General features: G+C 44.1%; 1 protein-coding gene across 1 annotated transcript in view; it reads left to right on the top strand.

Annotated features, from left to right (window-relative positions):
* Window positions 1–17,436, top strand: part of TTLL5 (tubulin tyrosine ligase like 5) — a gene marked incomplete at its 5' end in the record, with an annotated part of 136,194 nt that overhangs the window by 73,871 nt on the left and 44,887 nt on the right. The window lies entirely within an intron of this gene.

The following is a 17,436-nucleotide window of genomic DNA, read 5'->3' as shown; positions in this document are numbered from 1 at the left end:
GTGGTCTCAGACCTGGCAGGTTCATGGTGAAATAGGGGCATAGGGAATGAAAGGGAAATGCCTGTTTCTCTTTGATCACTTCTCATCCCTGTTTCTCTAGGTTTCCTGGTGTTGAGGCATATATGTAGAATGCAGGAATCTCTAGTAAAGCCTCATCTTCATGCTTTTTCCTTGAATATCAGATTGAGGTTCTTCAGAGACAGTGTGACATAATGTAGTGTTTATAAAAATTTCTTTTTCAGATGGCTGTCTATGCTCTCTATTAATTTGGGGCTTTGGAATTTATGGTTGATATATTGATGGAACTCAGGGCAGAGGACTGTGATTCTGCATTGAAACCATTCTTCCTGGGATTGTAAGAACAGCAAGACTTACCTTAAGGATTGTGGATATTGGAAGCTAGGAACAAAGCAAGCTTGCTACAGTAGACTAAGCTGAATACAGGCTCAGAACTGCTGGAGACTGGAGTTCTTCCTTTGCCACTTCAGTAAATACTATTTATTCCCTTGCCTGAACCCTTTTTTGCATTATAATAATGGGGCAGAGCTGCTCCAACATGAGTTTAGGACTGGAAAGCACTGTATATATGGAAATAGTGATTCTTGTCATTGGTGCTTGAATGGAAAATGGAGGGAGCTATGTAGACACACAGTGCAGATGGTATGTGATCTGAGTGGTCATCCTTTCCCAAATGTGTCCTTCAATAGGAGGATCAGAATGGGTTTTGGAAAGCTGAAGTAAAATTGTTCTTATTTCACCAGTCGCTGCTTTTCATCCTGCCTGCAGAGGAGGAATGTGAGCAATTAATTCCTGGCCTGTTTCTGTTCCCCTACAACATTTGCCTCTGGGGTGTAGAGTTATTGAGAGAGGTGGTGATGATTCTGCTCTTGGATCCCAGCCAGGCAAGCTCTTACCTAATCCACATAAAGAACCCATCCAACAGGTGTAAACTGCCTTCCTCTCCTACTCAGCTTGAAAGAGTAGCAGAGTGCAGGCTGTCCTAGAGCTGCCATTCCTTTTTCAGCTCCACTTGCACCTCTGCATGGACTCACAGACGTAGCTGGGAAAGGACTGCTCCAGGTCAGAATCTCCTGTTGCAGAGCTCTGCAGAAGTCACTGTAATTGCCACATTGCTCTGAAACCATTTCAATTATATGTTGCCTGTAGATCTGAGAAGCCACTGTTTAATGCCCAGAACTCTGCTCTGAATGCCTTCCAGGGCTGTGCCTCATGTAGGATCGTGTGTGTAGTGGAATGGCTTTAGAAATTCTGCTTTGTTATGTCCAGCAATCCAGAAGTACTTCAGAATTGCCTGGCTGCAGCTGCTATAAGATTCCATCTTCAAACCATGTGGTCTTTCAGTAGTTTCTCTGTTTTTATCCTCATAGCAAGAGACAGAAAGATGTCTTAAGACCCTTTATTGAATTACTTAATCTTTATGCTGTTTATATCAAATAGCCAGAATACCAGCAGTTAAAAGTTTCATATAAATCTGGAAATAAGGTAAAAAGAAAAAAAGGATTCTTGAGGCAGTGCTGGATTACTTGGGCTGTGGATTTTATTTAGTGAGAGAAATCCAAAAGCAGTATCAAGGCCAAGGTATTTGGAGATGCCTATCTTGTATTATAAATGCCTTGTTTGCTGCTTGATCTGTTATATTGGAGCGAGCAGTTAATGGAGTCATCTGATGGGTGTCAGCCTGTGCTCAGTGCTGGATGACTGAAGAAAAGCTTCCTGTTTTGTTCCATTAAGGTTCTGCTCTATCAGTTGTAGAATTCAGTAAGGATGGAAATGTTTTGTAAATGGGTCCCTTATCTGGCTTGCAGCTTGGCTCCAGTTCAAACATCTGCCTCAAACTCAGTCCTTACAGTTTTTGTATGGCTCTGTGTGGCTGTTCTAGTGCTGCTGAGGTTTGTTTGAAAAATCTGTTCTGATGCTTGCCTTCTATAGGATTCAGGCTATTCTAACTGATAAATTTCCCTCCTCTTTAATTCCCATTCTCTCAGTACTAAATTAACCTTAAATGCTTCTCAAAAGAAGTTCTCCCTGTGTTTGGTGAATTCTTTTGGCTGTATGAGATGAGGTGCCACATCAGCAGTCTGCTCACCCAAAAGAAAGGAGATCTTGAGTTTGTAATATAGAGACAGGCAACAGTTGTGGACACATTAAAATGTTATGAGTACATGCTGCTGTGCCTCTTCATCTTGCTTTTGTCACTTTTTCTAAAAGCATTGGTGCTGCATCCACTCAAGTGATGGTTTCAGCTTTCACTAGACAATGCTGAAGCCTGCAGAGGTGTGTAAGGGCTGACTACCCTTTGCTGCAGCCCTGCCTTTGCCCTCTGTAGCTCATTGAGGCTGTGCCAAATCTGCTCCCTCCTTTATGCTTAGTCCTGTCTCAGTGCCCTATTTCAGCTCTAGCTCAGTTCCTCATGCTGTCCATCAGGTGGGTTTCTCACCCTTTCACACTTGTCTGTAAAGACATTAAACATGCTTAATATTTTGTAGTAGAAGTATTTGAAATTCTTGTATATATACATATTTATCACAATTTTAGTAGTGTAATCTAAGGACAACAGATATTAAAGTGATTCCTCCAGTGAAACTAACTTCCAGTCACTGAAGCCAAGGCCTTACTAGAACTGCACTTGAAAAAGCATTCTCTTGAAGGCATTCTCAGTTGCATAATAAATGTAAAAAAATCAGGTATTGAAGAGAAGGAAGCTTGTTGATTCAGAACCTAAAGTAACTTTTGAGTACCTGTTGGCAAATAGTTGTGTTATCCCTAGTGGTGGGGAGAGTAGATATTCCTGGAAGTTTCTGGCACTGGAATCTGCAGCTGCTGTCACTTGTGGGTTTTGGGAAAAGATGGTAGATTTCTTCTCAGACAGTAACTTGATATCTGCAGGTCACTTCATCTTCAAGACCTAGACCAAAGCTACTGAAAGATTTCTTTCTAACTGGTACAGGTTTCTGTGTTTTCAGTGGGTGTCTTGGTTTCAATAGCAGCTGCCCTTGCTCAGGTTCACAGAATCACAGGGGTTGGAAGGGACCCTGAGAGATCATCGGGTCCAACCCCCCTGCCAAAACAGGTTCCTTAGGACATACTGCACAGGTCAGCATCCAGGTAGGTCTTGAATATCTCCAGAGATGGAGACTCCACACCCCCTGGGCAGCCTGTCCCAGGGCTCCCTCACCCTCACTGGGGAAAAGTTCTTCCCCATGTTGGTGTGGAACTTCCTGTGCTCCAACTTGCAGCCATTGCCCCTTATCCTCTCTCCACAGACCATTGAAAAGAGGCTGGCCATTTCCCCCTGTGTCCCACACTTGAGATATTTATAAACATTAATAAGATCCCCTCTTAGTCATCTTTTCACAAGACTGAACAGCCCCAGCTCACTCAGCCTTTCCTCACTGGGGAGATGCTCCAGGCCTTTAATCATCTTCGTAGTCCTCTGCTGGACTCTCTCCAGGAGATCCCTGTCTTTTTTTTTTATTCCAGGGAGCCCAGAACTGGACACAACTGGACACAGGTTCATATTTTAAAACTCATATGGGCAGTGTGCTGGCAAGAATTTATCATCTTTCTTAAACCTAAAGACCAACCTAGCTCTTCTGCAGTACTCGGTATATCTTTTCCTTGGATCTTGTGACAGATTTATCTAACTTGGTTAGGGGAGGCACACAAGCAAGCTTGTCATCAATCAAGGGTAGAATGGCAGTCCAGATTATGCCAGACAGCTTGGGAGAGCTGCTGCAGTCAGAACCAAGAGATTCTCCTCTTCTCATTGTTAGACATGCCCAAAATACTCAGCGTGTAATTTCAACTCAGGTGCTCAGGTTCATCAAGAAATGATGTTTTGTTGTCAGGCTGTCTAATCTGGATTAAACTGTATGAAAACAGGCTTTTTCAATTTTCTGATCAAGGGGTTTCTAAGTTTAATTTACCCTGGTGTTGTTCTTGGTGGCAGGAACAGCAGCAGCTGCTCAGGGCTTCACGGGCTGTGTGCACATACCTGCCATATGTCCATGTTCCCAAACAGGGTCTGCTTTGTGAGTTTGCCTTTTTTATTTTTCCTTGCCTGGAGGTATTGAATAGAGTGGGGAAAATAGATGTGACCATTTTAGTGCTGCTGAGGTTTGTTGGAAAGTTTTGTTTTGATACTTGCAGTCTGTAGGGCTCAGGCTGTTCTTACTGATAAGCAATTGGCATCTCAGGCTTTCAAGAGCCTTAAATAGTGTGTCTCATGTCTGGAAATACCTGATGTGCAGTAAGCCTGCAGCTTTTTGAAGGAATGGGACTTCATGTGCTTTCACAGCATAGTAGTACCACTTAAAACATTAGCTTCCTATGCCTGTTCTAATAGCAAGTAATGCATGGTTGTATGCTATTGCATACGCAGGGTCACAAGCTAACACCCTTGAGCACTGTCCCAAACCAGGACCTCCTTTTTAATCACTGGTCTTCCTTAGCTCCAGGGGCATAGTGGATACTTTTTACCTTCTTCCATCACTTACTGTTACTTCATGGGGCTTTCATGTACTGCTAGGGGTACACGTACTACATGTTCTGCATTTCAGATGTTCTGCTGTGATCATAGTAAGTATATATCCTTTGGGCTTGTGAGGATGTGGAGGAACCTCCACTCTCTTTTCAGAGTTGGTTCTGTGCTAGCATAAGTGGCTTCTCTATTTCCACTGAAACTTTGAGTTTTGCCAGAAAGACCCTAGACAACTCTCACAGGCTAAGTGTGTCAAAGGGGCAGCTTGATGCATTTGACATAAAGGAAAGATGAAAGTAGCTTTGTTTCCCCAGTTTTTATTTTAAATTTTGGAGGTGTGGAATGTGGAATTAGACAGTCTCTGAAGAGCTACCAGAAGAGTGATACTAGAATAGCCAAGAGATGTGCTTGTTCAGCCTGGAGAAGAGAAGGCTGCGAGGGGACCCCATTGCAGCCTTCCAGTCCCTGAAGGGAACATACAGGAACAAACAGGAGGGGAATCAGCTTTTAAAAAGGGTAGACAGTGGCAGGACAAGGGGGAATGGACTAAAACTAAAGGAAGGAAGGGTTAGATTAGATATTAGGGGGAAGTTTGTTACAGAGAGAGTGGTGAGGTGCTAGAACAGGCTGCCCAGAGAGGTGGTGGGTGCCCCATCCCTGGTGGTGTTCAAGGCCAGGTTGGATGGGGCCCTGGGCAACCTTGTGTAGCTCCAGGCCTGGAGGTTGGTGTCCCTGCCTGTGGCAGGGGGGTTGGAGCTCTGTGATCCTTGGGGTCCCTTCCAACCCATGCCAGTCTATGATTCTATGAATGTGCAAGGTAATTCTCACAATGACAGAAGGGAGATGGGACTGTATGGCTTTTGTGCAAGACTCGTGAGCTAGGCCAGGGTGCTCTTAGCATGGGTGTTGCATGAGGGGCTGTGGGGAAGAGCAATGTACAGGCTTGCAACTAGGAGTAAGGAGGAGAGAATTCCTAGGGATCTAGGCAGCTAATGCCAAGTTGTTATAAGAATATTTCTCTTTGTTACATGAGGCACAACTACAAGGCAACATGGTAAGGGTCGATAGTGTCTTTATTATCTTCCAAATCGTTTCGAGTTCCCTGCAGTCTCTTGCAAGGCAGAGGCTGCCTGGCTTGTCCTGTGTCCTAATTGCCAAGTGGTCAGAGCCCATTTGTTTGCACAGCATCAGGGTGCAAGCAAACTTGGAGTATGTGCTGCACTGATGCCCCTGGAGGAAATGAAGGGAGAAAGCAGCAGGCACTGAGGGGCACACAATAGGCCTTCAGTTCAGTCTGAACAAACTGCATTGACCTTAACACCTCCCTAGCTGAGCAACACAGAAGTGCCAGAGCAGCAACAGCCCAACAGCACTGTGTCCAGCCCTGTGCTAAGCATAGCCACAGTGTCTGCTCCTTGTACTGCTTGTCCTCTTTTCTCTTTACCTTAATTCCTGAACTAATGAAATTTCTATTTGAGGTGGAGGAGTAATTGAAGGTGGGGTCAGTAATATTCTGTGACAGATCCCCCATCACTGTCTCCTCAGCAGCTCCTGTCACACTGATTCTGCCTGGGGTGCTTGAGGAGCAGCATTTTTGAAAGCCCTGAATTTGAGCCTTCTGCTCAGAGGAGGTTTGAGGAGGGCAGGCAAAAAACATAAGTACTGTATGAGTAGTATGTTCTTTCAACTCATCAGTGTCTGTTTTGTGCCTGTTCTTCCTCTACCTGTGTATATTTGTGCCTGTAGCAGCCTTCTCCTGCCCTGTCAACCTCTTTACCTTCTTTTTATGCATCTCCCAGGGTCTCCAGTGACAAGCTGCTAACTGTGGAAGCGAATTGGCTAACTGAAACTTAAGCAGCACGTGGCTTTTGCCTTGTATTTTTTATATAGGTCCAATCGCTCTCCCATCCTGCTCGGAAATCGCCCTGAGCCCTCAGCACCATGGGCTGGCACGGGCTGGAAGGATCCCTGCTTCCCACAGCAAGGCCTTGGCTCTGTCTGTCTAGAGCCTCCGGGAGAGGAAAGGCGGAAAGCTCGTGACTTGCCCAGACAGTCTGAGGCCTGGCCCTGCAGCCTCGGCTCCCCAGACGCTGTTGAGTCGGACTTGGCTGGCAGCCGCTGCGCTGTTCCTTTTCCGAGGTAATAAGTGAGATTAATCGCAGGACCCTTTCCAGAGGCGAAGGGGGTTTGGGCCGCCTGCAGGGAGTGTAGGAGCCAGTCCTGGAGCCATGAGCTGGAGGAGAAGAGAGCTGGGGGCCTTGCAACAGGGCAGAATGGGGCACCGGTGGGTTTGCGCGGATGTGGGCTCTCTCTGCTCAGCTGCTTCTGGGAGTCTCTGCTGGATCTGCAGCTTGGGGCTTCCCTTAGACTGGCTGCAGTTGAGCGCAGGGGGCACAGTGCCTGTGTTACCTGTGCCTGCTGGCCTTATAGCTCTTGAAGTTTCAGGGGAGCAGACTTCTCCTTGACGGCACGAGTTTCTTTCAGAGAAGATGTGAGGATCTCTCCCATTATTGCCAGAAAAGCAGCTTGTGTTGGTAGGTGGAGGGGACCAACAGGGACATCGTACCTTCCTCCAAGCTGATGCTGCATTGGTTTTGAGTTCTCACTTCAGCTGCCTCCACAAACTGCCCCTACCCTAATGTAAACAGAGGATTTGCCATTTTAGGCTGGGCTGCTCATCTCTGTAGCTCTCCCACCCTCTGCTTCAGGGCAGCTACCACTATGATCTTCAGTGGAAGCACAGAGAATGTTCTGATGAGCAGCAGTGGAATTCCCTGCCTGGAGGCGAAGCTTGCTTTTACCCTCCAACAGTTAACAGCTGGCTTGTAGCTCTCACCATATTTTCTGCTCTAGATGGTCTACTATGGATGTTGTCAGTAATTGTAGGTTTACTTTCTGGAAAAACTGTAGTCTCACTGAGCTGTAGCAGTGAGTTCCTCAGGTGAATTCCATGTTATGCAAAAGTTTCCTTTTTAATTTTTTTGTCCTAAATTTGCCAAAAGTCTCTGCACTCTTATTACATGAAGGCAAACAGAAATGCTTGATTTATTTTCCACGCTATTTATTCTCTATCTTTCTATCATCTCCCTTCTTATTTGTCTCTCCTAAACTAAACAGTCCCATTCTTTTCAAGTTCTAAATGGAAATCTTCCCGGCCCTCTAATAATTGTCTGGCTGTCTTTATAGAGATGACAAGAAATGAAAACAATATATCAAGTAGGAGTAAAACATTGGTCTTATGGAACTAACACCACCGTATCTTTAAGTTATAACTTACCTATATTAATATACCTTGCTGGCTTCTGACCATACTAAACTCTGAATTTTTTTATTAACACAGTTGTTTTTCTTTAATTGTTGCAGTAAATGTAAACCTGGGCATCAGGCAGGTACAGGCAGTTCATGCTGATAGAAATTTTATTCTTTTCCTTTCCCCCCACCCCCCATACCACTGATCTTTCCTCTTCTGCTTTCAGCTGCCATCAGTGGATTTTTTTGGCTGTGACAGAAATCACAGGCTGTTCTCTGTTCTAGTAAGCATCTAAATCAATATAGAACAAGTTTAAATGCTTTCAAGACTATGTGGTTCTCAACCACCCCCAGCCATGCCTGATCTTAGATGTCTTTGAAATACCCTGTGTAGGTTCTGGGTATTCCATGTTGCAAAGTGACCAGCAGGTCTCTCTTCCCTCTGCATTTATTTAAACCTCCCTATCACAGTTAACATAGTTGCTTTCCAGAGTGGTATTCAGAGGGTTAATGATGCTGTAACTCTCACTTCATTATCTCTTATGGGGGGAGATAGACTCTACTGCTTATGGCCCCTTTAGGAATGAAGGGACCCCCCCATAGTTGGGTGCTGTGTGGGAACAGCTCTGGGCTCAGCAGTATGTGTCTCTAGAGGAGTTCTGAAAGGGTTACGAGGGAGCCTTGGCTGTTTCTTTGAGCTGTTTGGAAAGGATGGGCCTCAGACAGCTTGGCAGGAACCTGGGGCCCTGTTTTTTCCAGCCCAGCCCTTCCTTCTGCATAGAGCTGTCAGGGAATCCCACGAATGTCTGGTTTCTCCCCTTTCCTAGTTTTTTTAGCAATATTTTTATCCGTCCCTGGCTCTTCCCCACACAAGGACCTCAAGTTTTATCCATTGATTGGTCTTGCAGGTAGTGAGGTAGAAATGAAAGCAGTGTTACCATGCCATAGCTATTGGAATTAGTTCACAGTTGTGGAGCCAAGAAGGGCATTGGGAAGGTTCCCAGAAGAGCGTCCTTTCTGGCATTGATCTTAGGGCAGGTCCATCTGGCCTAAGAACAGAGGGATTGTATGGGCCCATCTTTGAACTGTGCTATTCCTGTGGGTCACAGTGAGGCACTTTGAAAAGTTGGAGCTGCATGTACTGTATCCTCCCTACCAGGCACACACCAGAATGCTGCTTTGTGAAAATGGAAATCCCCTTTGTAAGCCAGGCTTATGAAGGGCAAGACAGGTTAGCAACTTCTCCTTCTTTTGCCTCATGCTTTTCCAGGGCTGTCCTGAAGTTGAACTCATGAATGTTTTGGAGATTTCAAGGTCTGCTTGATACCTTTCCACTTCAAGACTATGGGAGTGTCTAGAGGGTACTGTTAGAAAGGAAGTTTGGTTACTGGTGAGAGCAAAGGTCTTGAACAGTTGTCTTGAAGACATTGGGGTTGTACAGCTGAGACAACAAAATAGAGAAACTGAATTAGGACTGTCTCAGCCTGTCTGTCAGGTTGCCCAAAAGAAAGACTATTTCAATTGGGCCTTAAGCAGTGACAAGCCTTTCAACAAATTAAACATTCTTGTAGCCCTTGGGCCAGTCTAGGCAGGACAAGATATAACAAATGTGCTCTGCTGGATTAAACCATGACGGATATGAATGGGAATTCCCTGCCAAAAGCAAAAAGAAACCCCCTTTCCTATCCCTGAAAGCATTAGTCAGCCTTTCCTATGAAGATCCTGCTCTGTCACCTAATTTTCCCCACCTTTCAGACTGGGGGAGTTTTGCAGCTGACGTGAGTTTGTGAGTTGTGTTCTGTTGGCTTTGTGACAGCTTGTTCTCTGGGGTTTTTGTGGGCTGCAGGTATCAAGCAGCAGCTGTTTGAGCCATGCAGGGTTCAGGATTTAACAAAAGTTTTATTTTGGAAAAGAAGGAGGGGGAAAAAGGTGTAAAGAGGTCAGGAAGTGTTTTAGCTTCCCTATGCATGTGGTGACAGCTTTGATTATGTTCACTAGCTCACAGATTTTTTGAAGTGTACATGTATTGTGTGATCTGAAGGAGATGAAGGAACCAGAAATCCAATGTGGAGCACCAGCTTTGGTGTGTGGTGGGGTTTTGGGTGTTTTTTTGTTGTGGTTTTGATTATTGTGAATTGTAATAATGAGTAAGTAACCTTTGTGGTTAGTAGTACTTACTTTCTTAGTCCTTACCCAGTACTGTATGCTGTCAGCCTGTGAGTTGTTTCACCAAAGTGCTCTTGATAAGACAACTTGGTTGTTAATGAGCAAGAAAGCATTTTGGTGGTTCAAGAAAGCTGACTACTGGGTTGTCCAAAACAGAATTACAAAGATGAGTGCACTGTTAAAGGTAAGCTCTGCAGTGTTGGGAGGGAAATACCAATGTACCCAGAGTCCTTCATTGCAAGCAGCTTCATTCTGTGACAATAGTTGAAAAATGGATAATATCCTCTTAAAACAAAACACCAAACTCAAACAAAAAAAAAGGCAAAAAAATAGGCAGTGCTTAAAGCTACCACAGTGTACAGATGCTCTCCTATTGTACTCACTGAACTTTTATTAATGTTTCTCATCCAATTATTGTCCCCAGCAAACCAGGTGGGGAGAGGCCAGGGCAGCCTGGCTGATCTGGGTCTGCTGAAAACTGGCCCTGGGACAACAACCTTGTGTAAAAAGAATTTCAAAGTGCAAGTGCCTTATCAAAGACTCAGTTTATGTTCCAGCTGCTGGTATCCATGATGTTGCCTGGTTTCTTTGCTTGAATTTCAGAGTGCATCTGGTTCAGTTAATGTCTTCCAGTGCCCCTTCTATCTTTCTGCTATCTGCATGTGGGACTTTACTGAATAATTAGTCTGAGATTTGTTCTCCAACAGTGCTGCACATGCTACTTGACAACTGTCTGTCAGGGATGCTTACCCTGGGCAAGAGTCACTTTTTGGAGCAAAAGGGCCATGGCTTATGTAGTCTTAACCTTTTGTCTGCATAAAGAATTCTTTGTTTCCTTGTTACTTTAAAAAAAAAAATCTTCACTGTGAGTAATGTAGTCAAACAGGGCTGTGAATGTCTTCAGTGATGAAAATTGGAGTTTTCTTCAAAATTCATCTCAGTTTGGTAGACTATGTGAAGAGGAGGAGGAGGAAATCTCAGGTTTGAGCTATCTGTTTCTTTTTTTGATCTTGAGATAAAGATGCTGATGAGTAGGGAGTTGTCAGCTTCTCTTCACTTGACATTTTGAAAAGCTGCAGATGCTGAGACTTGAAATTGAGGAAGCTTATGGATTGTGTGTCTTGCTGCTGGTGACTGAGTGTAGATCCACAGTGAGGTAAGAGTCATACAACCGAAGGCTTGACATTCCTAGAAACTGAAGTTGTGGTGAGCAGGGGGTCAGCCTCTTCTTGCAGATACCTGAGCTGTAGGACAAGAGCCAATGGCTGCAAGTTGCACCAGGGGAGGCTCAGGTTAGAAATCAGGAGAAATTTCTTCTCAGAGTGGTCAGGCATTGGAAGGGGCTGCCCAGGGAGGTGGTGGGGTCACCATCTCTCGAGGTGTTCAAGGAAGGATTGGATGAGGTACTCAGGGACATGGTTTAGTAAGTAATGTAGGTAGTAGGGGGATGGTTGGACTAAATGATCTAGGAGGTCTTTTCCAACCTTAATGATTCTATGACCTACATCTATTTTTACAACTAATACAGCATTTGCAGCAATTAATCCTTTCTGAGACTTCAGCCATGGAATAACATGTGCAATATTCTGTATATTAGTCAGAAACTCAGCTTTGACACTTATGTTTGTCTTTTATGGCATTGATGAATAAGTATTTAAGATTTATGGCTTCTATCACTTATAAACAATAATACTGGACTTCAAATGAGAGTTTTCCAGTACTCATTAAAGACAACATGCTGCTTACCATCTAGTGACTTCACTTCCCATGGCTGTTACCACAGATTGAGAACTCTTAGGAATTAGAAAACTTGGAATGGCTTGTTCTGTTCAATATACTTCTGATCTCAGCTCTGCTAGAAGACATTTGGGTATAAGATTGTTTAATAGTGTGAGGATGATAAAGATTTTGGCCTCCCTGTCAACATCTGCAGCAGATGATACTTTGAACAGCAGTTAAAAGCTTTCCAGCTCAGACAGTCAACATGGCAAAGAGAACACAATCTGTTGTGAAGAAATCAAGAAGGAAAACAGTATGTGGAAGGCTTAAGCACAGGCTCTTAATTCTCAGTGGTCCAAAAATGATTCTTCAGAGACTTTTAACTTAAGGTGTATTGATAAGCACATCTCTGTCTAACAAAGAACATCATATAGTATCTCCAGAATATTCTCCAGAAAGTGTGATTTTTTTTTTTTTAATTTTTTTTTGGTTCCTACTGACAGCAATCCCTCAAGCTTTCTGTTTCCAAAATTCCTTAAAAAAAATAAAGCATAGAACAGAATCACAGAATCAAAAGGTTTGAAAAGACCTTTAACATCAAGTCCAACCATCCCCATCCTAAGCTAAACCATATCCCTAAGTACCTCATCTACCCTTTTTTTTGAACACATCCAGGGAAGGTGACTCAGCCCCTCCCTGGGCAGCCTGTTCCAGGCCCTGACAACTCTTTCAGGGAAGAACTTTCTTCTAACATCTAACCTGACCCTGCCCTGGGGCAGCTTCATGCCATTTCCCCTTGTTCTATCTCCTGTCACCTGGCTGAAGAGACCATCGCCCACCTCTCTACAACCTCCCTTCAGGTAGCTGTAGGTGGGGATAAGGTCTCCCCTCAGCCTCCTTTTCTCCAGGCTGAACACCCCCAGCTCCCTCAGATGCTCCTCATAGGATTTTCCCTCCAGCCCCTTCCCCAGCCTGGTTGCCCTTCTCTGCACTCGCTCCAGGACCTCAGTGTCCTTCTTATGGTGAGGAGCCCAGAACTGGACACAGCACTCGAGGTGCAGCCTCACCAGGATGCTGTTTTTATTCACTTAAATATTTTGCCCTTCTGTTTAGGATGTTGTTTGCATAACTGCTTTTAGATTTTTCAATCCAAGATCATGTCAGAGTCATATTTTAATTTGTTTCTGAAATTCTACCTCCTGCTGCTGATGCTAACCCAACTGATGTAATTATGAAAGTGTCCTCTACTATCTGTGTAAAGAGGAAGGAAGTTATGCATGAATTTTTAGGTTGTTTTGAGACATAGGGGACAGAATATGATTCATGCACTGAGTGGTTTTCTTTATTTTCTGAAATGAACAAAGTATTTGTTCATACACTGTGACCTCTGAAGCATTGCAGAACCTGAGTATGTGAATGTTGCCATTAGGCCTCTGTTATTGAGGAGCATTTCTGTGAAAGAGATCTGTGGTGCTGGGTGTTTTGTGGGCCTGTCTCACTCAGAAATTACCTGAATTTCTGATACCACCTAACTTCAGAGACTGTGAGTTGTTCTGCCTGTTGCTATACAATGCATGGTTGGTTGCATCTGGTTTTTCAAAATCTCACTCCTGTGGCTATGGTGTACCTTGTTAGGTAGCAAACCTCTGTAACAACCACTCTATTATTCCTCATGTCTCTTTCTTGCCTTTATGCAGAGCCTGTGTTCAGTCTTAGGCTGCAGCTAGTCTCTACAGAGCCACAAACAGTGTCCAACACCAAGGTTGTACTCTTTGTACTGTGGCTTAAACCATCTGGAGACCGTGTTTGGGCCCTTTGTCTTTACTACAGTCTCATTTTCTGTGAAGTGTAGCAGTTGTGGCCTTTGAGAAAAGTCTACTCTGTTCAGAACATTTGCTGAAACAGCATGAAAAGCATCAAGTATGAAGTGGCATATAATGGAGATTTCTTGATTGGACACGGGGCACGGTTGTTATTGTCCTCTCTAGATGTGCCTTATCTATGCTGGTAGGAGACTCTTGAAAGGGCATTATTCCACTAAGTGGCTGGGATGTTTTAGTCTGCCCTTATAAGGGTTTAGCATCTGCAGCTGCATCTTTGATGCCCTCATGCTTAGCATTACATGCAGTCACTTGGTGAAATTCCTGAGGTAGTGATTCCATCCTTCACATCTGTGTTCCTGAGACTGGGAGCTTCTGACTAATTATGAAATCTCCTCTGTACACTGTAGGAAACAATTCCATTTTGGCTGTAGAAAAAGGGATTGGGGTTGGACTGGAATATAGGGTTGCATAACTTTTTTTCATCTTTAACCACAAATTCCTATGAAAGCTATTGCACTTCCTCTGAAGATACCTGCTCTTGGCTTTTGGTTTCCAGAGTCATTAGAAATATTCAACACCCATTTAAAGTCCAGAAGACCTCACAATTGAAAGGCCTAACCCAAATCAGATCATTAAAGAATCAAGCAAATGTTTAACAAAGTTTCTCTAAAGAAATGACACTATCCCTAGATTCCTTTTTTCAAATCCCAAGGGATGCAGCTGGGATGACCAGCAGGGTTGGCACAACTGCATTGCAGACTCTTCTGTCCACACTGGAGGAGGAAATGTTACAAATATGGATGTCTGTTCAAAGGGACAGCATTGAAAAGCTTCTTTCTAGGTGCTGCAACTAAAGCCAGTGCTTACAGCCTCTACCTTCTGGCCCACAGTTGTAGGCAGATGCCGAAGTCTCACGTAACATATTTCAAGCTCTAGACAATCCCAGTAATTTTTATGCAACTTGAGCATCTTTTGCAGACAAGGTCTGAGAGGAATCTTTCAACAAATCCTAGGCAAGTCTGGGAACTGCCTTGGAGAGTGTGCCAGCTCTTTGCATGATGCAATATAATTATCTGAACATCCTTTGACTCATCTTCCTCTAATGACAGACTTTGTCATCAGGCTTAGGAGTTTCCTGGAGAAAGATATCACCGTCCCAGTTCACTGAGGTAAACCTGGGCCCTTCCTGTAGTTTCAGTGGTACAATCACATTCCCCCTGTTCTGTGTGCTTGGTTGTGGTCTGTCAGCTGGGCTGCTGGGTCAGCATGTGCCTCGCTGCCTGCTGGGGAAAGCAGGAGACAACTGCGTCACTTGGGGCTCTCCCACAATTTTCTACTCCACCACCTGCTTTGGAAGTGGCTGTAGAACTGCCAAACATGCTGAAGTGGTTAAGTGTACCAGCTCCTAAAGAGGCTGAAGGGGAGGAGGAGTGGTTCTTGTCTGATTCATTTTCAAAGGGAGCTGAGACTTTGAAGTTGTTGTAGCAGCTGCCAGGTATGCTGCCTCAGCCCGGTGCAGCACTTCTACCCCCAGCCTTCATGCTCTGCATTCTTCTTTACAGTGCCAGGATGGAGAGGGGGGAAATAAAAGAGAATTAATTAAACTGAGAGCATGGGTATTAGCAATAGAGTTGCTTTGTTATGTTTCACCCTTTGAATTACAGTGCCTGTGCCATGTGTCAGTGAAGTGCCTTGCACTTGCTTGGGCCTATTAAGATTTATTTCACTTTGGGTTCTTTTTGCCTTTCTCATTCCTGCTTCCTCTCCTCTTCTGCTTTGCCCCCTCCCCAAATAAACATATTAATTTTAATACTGTGCTCAGTAATGACCACATAGAATAGGCAGAGATTTACACTCATCATGCCCCATAACTCCTTGCTGAGACTAGAGGGACTGGATCATCTTATCAAAAAGAGAGAGAAATGTGGTGGCTAAGCCAAGGCTTCATATAAAGCCTCTGTTAAAGCAGGAACAGACACCACTCGGTGCTGTATCTGCTGGAGGCAGTTAGCTGGGAGCTTCCCCTTTACTCTCTTAACTCTTCTCTGCCAGAAACAAGTTGCTGTAACTCAGTTAATTCCACTGAAAACTGAATTTCTTTATGGCAATGTGACCTTTTCTGTGTTTTTTCTTGTTAAAACATTTGATCACTGGAACTGCTGCAGGCTGAACTCTGTTTTCAGGCGAAGAGGTAGATAGATCCCAACAGGAGGTGGGAATTTATGGAATAACATTAGGAGTGGAATGGGGACCATATTCTCTATAGTTTAAAACAAAAGAACAGCAAGGAAGCCAAATCTGTCATAAACTGGAATAGTCTCTTCTGGCAAGGCAGCATGCTTCTGTGGTATTAATCCTTGGAGGACAAAGTGCCAAAAATTGGGGAGAGTCTTGCTCTGCAGTGCTTGAAGAGTTTGCTGTTCCAGGTGAGGCTGTACAAAAATAAAATTCTTTCTGCTCTTTTCTTGCACTTCTCTATATCCAGGTCTGATATGTCATCACCAGTTTCTGGAGAGCAGAGCCAGATGCATAGGAAGTTTTGGGAAGGAGGTGCACTTTTTTGTTTGTTTGTTCCAGTTCTAACTAGATTGTTCTAAAATACTTTCTATATTAAAAACTAATAACATGTAGTTCAAAATTTAATCTGCTCTTCTGTTCTGAAATGACTTTTTAGGTTGTGTTTTAGCTATCAATAAAATACAGATCTGTTTGAAAAATACCCTGTGGATTTTTAGGAAGAATTCAAAAGGATTCTGCAGTAGTTTTCTGCAGGTAGGGTCTCTCTGGAGACTCCTTAGAAGGAACACTACAGACCTGGAAAACTTCTGTCAGTTTTAGCTTAAGGGCGTTACTAGAAATTTGTACTCCCTTGGCTGAAATAATCCCTGCCAGAAAGTATCTGCCATGACCTTTAAGGAAGTAGGATGACCAAGTTGACTTTTGGGAAAATAGCATTTACCTGTTGCAATACTAAGTGTGTTGTGTGGTCATCATGAGGCTTGCAGGGATTCCAGAAAGGTGGGCTGTAAAACAGGGAGCGCCACAACCCTCAGACTGCTTTGGTGCCACTGTGCCATGCTGCTCTTAGGATGGCTCAAAGTCTGGAGGCTGTGGTTTGTGTGTAGGATCTGTGGTCTCCATAGCAGTAGCTTCTTTCCCAGTGTGTGTGATTGGATGGTTTCATACATGCAGCACATACAGTTACTGGGTGAGCTTCTGCAATAAGTAAAACTACTGCTAGCATTCCCTTTTGGTGGACCTGAGTGTATTCCACCACCACCCATTATTGTATTTGATGTATTTGCCTTGTTATAGACTATAGCAAGTGTGGGCTGACAGAGTCAGCTCTTCTGTTCTTTCTCTTACCCATTGGTAAATGTTCAGGGAGGTGGGGGTAAACAGTTTTCTCCCTTAACTCCAGCATTAACAGAATCACAAAAGGACCCTGAGGAGGAAAACATCCTGTTTAACAGGTGGGGGATCACTTTCAAGTCCAGTCTATTTCTTGTCATACCTTGTTACCATCTCTAAATCCACTTGAGGGACAAGGAGAGCACAAACTACATGCAGAATCATATTTTATAATATGGTGAAAATAAGAATGGTGGAGATGCCTTTTTGGCCAGCATGTCAGTGCCATCAGGCTTAGAGTCTGCAATTTTTCATTGGGAAGCTCCTTTAGCTTTGTTACAAGGGAGCTAGCTTGGCAGATTTTGGCTGTGAAAGTGAGAAAGTCTCTTGAGGTCCTTTGCTCTGCCCTTGCATCAACACTTGGGGAATTACCCAAAACCAAGAGACTGTTAACCAAAAGCATGCAGCCACACAGTAGGGACCTGGAAAGATCACCTTCTCTAGAAACTAGTTGTTACATGGCTTCAGTTGTGTTACTGAATGGTAGCTGCAGATGCATCTTGCTGGTGCCATGGTGCTACTCTACCTCTTTTACCTGGAACATTGCTCCTAATATAGCTGTGCCCC

This window comes from Gallinula chloropus (assembly GCF_964237585.1).
Source record: "Gallinula chloropus genome assembly, chromosome: 4".
In the NCBI taxonomy this organism is placed as follows: domain Eukaryota; kingdom Metazoa; phylum Chordata; class Aves; order Gruiformes; family Rallidae; genus Gallinula; species Gallinula chloropus.
This window is presented reverse-complemented; position numbering and strand designations above follow the sequence as displayed.